This window comes from Oncorhynchus nerka, linkage group LG20, assembly GCF_034236695.1.
Source record: "Oncorhynchus nerka isolate Pitt River linkage group LG20, Oner_Uvic_2.0, whole genome shotgun sequence".
Classification (NCBI taxonomy): Eukaryota; Metazoa; Chordata; class Actinopteri; order Salmoniformes; family Salmonidae; genus Oncorhynchus; species Oncorhynchus nerka.
The window spans coordinates 21,855,800-21,860,001 of NC_088415.1; positions in this window are offsets into that span (position 1 = coordinate 21,855,800).

The following is a 4,202-nucleotide window of genomic DNA, read 5'->3' on the forward strand; positions in this document are numbered from 1 at the left end:
TATGCAAACATTATATAAAGTGGCATTGTTTAAGGTGGCTAGTATACATTTATTACATCAATTTTTTAATTATTAAAGTGGCTAGAGATGAGTCAGTATGTTGGCAGCAGCCACTCAATGTTAGTGATGGCTGTTTAACAGTCTGATGGCCTTGAAATAGAAACTGTTTTTTAGTGTCTCGGTCCCAGCTTTGATGCACCTGACATCGCCTTCTGGGTGACAGTAGGGGTAAACAGGCAGTGGCTCGGGTGGTTGTTGTCCTTGATGATCTTTTTGGCCTTCCTGTGATATGGGGTGGTCTAGGTGTCCTGGAGGACAGGTAGTTTTCCCCTGGTGATGTGTTGTGCAGACCTCACTACCCTCTGGAGAGCCTTACAGTTGTGGGCGGAGCAGTTGCCATACCAGGCGGTGATACAGACCGACAGGATGCTCTCGATTATGCATCTGTAAAAGTTTGAGTGTTTTTGGTGACAAGCCGAATTTCTTCAGCCTCCTGAGGTTGAAGAGATGCTGCTGCACCTTCTTCACCATGCTGTCTCTGTGGGTGGATCATTTCAGTTTCTCTGTGATGTGTACGCCGAGGAACTTAAAACTTTCCACCCTCTCCACTACTGTCCCGTCGATGTGGATAGGGGGCTGCTCCCTCTGCCATTTCCTGAAGTCCACAATCACCTCCTTTGTTTTGTTGACATTGAGTGTGAGGTTATTTTCCTGACACTACATTCTGAGGGCCCTCACATCCTCCCTGTAGGCCGTCTCGTCGTTGTTGGTAATCAAGCCCACCACTGTAGTGTCATCTGCAAACCTGATGATTAAGTTGGAGGTGTGTGTGTGTGTGTGTGTGTGTGTGTGTGTGTGTGTGTGTGTGTGTGTGTGCGTGCGTGCATGTGCAAGTGTGTGTCTAGATGGGATGTCTACATGAATAGAACAGTCTATCTAGTGAAGTCAAATGGAAAATGAGCTTTGGTTAAAAACATAATTATTATTCATTAATTCAGGAAAGCGTTGAATACTAACTGTTCTTACAGAAGTGTGATTTACATGGAGACTGAGAATTAGTTTGGTCTAGACTATCTTTGTGATACATGCATCATCAGCCAGAACGGACATTTACATGATTTACAATTAAAATTCTAATTTCCCTAATGAGTGTGAGGGCATGGTGTCCATGGCATTGTGAGTTTAGTAGATGATGGATGGGGTTCTGGGGGGTAGGGCTGTGTTTAGCCCCATCTGTGGCAGGCCCCTGGCTTGGTATGTTTCTGGAAGACTGGGACTAGACTGACAATACTGTAACTTAACAAATGGAAGGTGGAGAGAAAAAACAAAAATAACTTTGTGTCTGCCTGGGTGTTGATTGAGCTCTCTGTCTCTGAGCAGGGTTTTCTGGGTGATTGAGCTTTCTGTCTCTGAGCATGGTTTTCCGGCGGGTGCAGGTGCAGGGCTCAGCGGGGCCTGTCATTGGGTTAACCACAGGGGCACAGCACAACCAGCCCATCAACCTGCCTGGCGGGAGGGGAGGGAGTCACTGGCAGGGGCACAGCAACGTGTCTGGGACAGAGGGGGTCCAGGGTGGGTTCCAGAGCCGTGATGAATAGCCTTGCCAGGGGCCAGAGTGTGATTGGCAGTGATTAATTATTGGAGACATGTAACCAGTCTGACACAGACAGTCAGGAAGAGAAGCTCTACAGAATAGTGCCTCCTGTGAACATATCAACAAACTGAAGGACATGTTCAGAGAATGAAACAAAAATAGACTTTCTTTCAACCTTATTTTTATGAAGAAATGTATTCAACAAATGCTTGTTGAAAAGTGTAGCAGTGTCATACCATTTAGAGTTTTGTTGTACTGGTTTTAGAGCCACTTTGATTGCCACTATGATAGCCATTATCATAGCCGCAATGATAGCCATTATCATAACCTCTATGATATCCACTAGGATATCACAAAATTATAGCCACTGTGGTAGCCACTGTGGTAGCCACTGTGGTAGCCTCTCTGATAGCCTCTCTGGTAGCCTCTCTGATAGTCTCTGTGATAGCCTCTCTGATAGCCTCTCTGGTAGCCTCTCTGGTAGCCTCTCTGATAGCCTCTCTGATTTTCTCTCTGATAGCCTCTCTGATAGCCTCTCTGGTAGCCTCTCTGGTAGCCTCTCTGATAGCCTCTCTGGTAGCCTCTCTGGTAGCCTCTCTAATAGCCTCTCTGGTAGCCTCTCTGATAGCCTCTCTGATAGCCTCTCTGGTAGACTCTCTGGTAACCTCTCTGATAGCCTCTCTGGTAGCCTCTCGGATAGCCTCTCTGGTAGCCTCTCTGGTAACCTCTCTGATAGCCTCTCTGGTAGCCTCTCGGATAGCCTCTCTGGTAGCCTCTCTGATAGCCTCTCTGATAGCCTCTCTGATAGTCTCTCTGGTAGCCTCTCTGATAGCCTCTCTGGTAGCCTCTCGGATAGCCTCTCTGGTAGCCTCTCTGGTAACCTCTCTGATAGCCTCTCTGGTAGCCTCTCGGATAGCCTCTCTGGTAGCCTCTCTGATAGTCTCTCTGGTAGCCTCTCGGATAGCCTCTCTGGTAGCCTCTCTGATAGCCTCTCTGATAGCTTCTCTGGTAGCCTCTCTGATAGCCTCTCTGATAGCCTCTCTGGTAGCTTCTCTGGTAGCCTCTCTGATAGCCTCTCTGGTAGCCTCTCTGATTGTCTCTCTGATAGCTTCTCTGATTGTCTCTCTGGTAGCCTCTCTGATTGTCTCTCTGATAGCCTCTCTGATTGTCTCTCTGGTAGCCTCTCTGATAGCCTCTATGATGGCCACTATAATAACCTCTATGACAGCCACTATAATAGTCTCTACGCCAGGCTACATTTCCTGACAGATGTTCATGAGAAATGCGAACGGAACGGCTCTACAATGGCAGGTGTACTACAAAGGTTAGAATGGTTTGGAAACACACTTAGGGCATAGGATATGGCTGTGAACATATATGTTTAGGTGTACTGATATAGGATCTTCATTTGACAGAAATTGTCACAGCAAAATAATCATGCAGCAACAGGATTTTAACGTTTAGTCAATTTAATGTGTGCGTGTGTGTGTGTGTGCATTAGGAATGATGGGCTGCTTCACTGGTCTTATAAGAGGAGCTGAGTCTTGTGATGTTCCTAATGAGTCATCCACAACCACTGGTGAAGTGGATTTAACCTGCTGTTTTCAGAGACACACACACACACACACTCAGTGCTCTCTCAGCCCACTCGCTCACTTATCAGCACAAATCTCGCTCATCACTCGTATTAGATATTTCCTCTGAAATGATGCTGCCAAAAATATGATATCACTAATCCCCTCAAACTTAAAATAGAATAATAATAACCTAAATGTTATCATGGTAATGCAGTACTTAGTTAATTAATAATCTACATGTTATCATGGTAATGCAGTACTTAGTTAATTAATAATGTACATGTTAACATGGTAATGCAGTACTTAGTTAATAATGTACATGTTATCATGGTAATGCAGTACTTAGTTAAACTTCTTGGCGCACCCATCCCGTTAGCGGGATCATTTTCGTCAACAACATACTAAAAATATTAATGAAATCACAAGTGCCATATAGCAAAACACAGCTTAGCTTGTTGTTAATCCACCTGGTGTGTCAGATTTCAAAAAAGCTTTTCGGCGAAAGCGATCCAAGCGTTTATGTTAGGACATCTCTCTCAGCAGACAAAACATTACAAACAGCTAGCAGCAAAGTAGATTGGTCACGAAAGTCAGAAAAGCAATAAATGATGATCTTCGGATGTTTGCACTCACGAGACTCCCAGTTACACGATAAATGTTCCTTTTGTTCCATGGGGTTCTTTTTAAATCCAAAAAACTCCATTTGGTTGGCACGTTATGTTCAGAAATCCACAGGCTCGAGCGGTCACGGCGGGGCAGACGAAAATTCCAAATAGTATCCGTAAAGTTCGTAGAAACATGTCAAACGTTTTTTATAATAAATCCTCAGGTTGTTTTTACAATAAATAATCGATAATATTTCAACCGGACCGTAGCTTTTTCAATAGGAGTGAAAGAGAAAATGTCTGCTCCAAGCTGCTCACGCATGCAAAACTCTGCTGGCATGCAGCCATCCAATGACGCGATGTGATCTTTCTCGCTCATTTTTCAGAATAAAAGCCTGAAACTATGTCTAAAGACTGTTCATACCA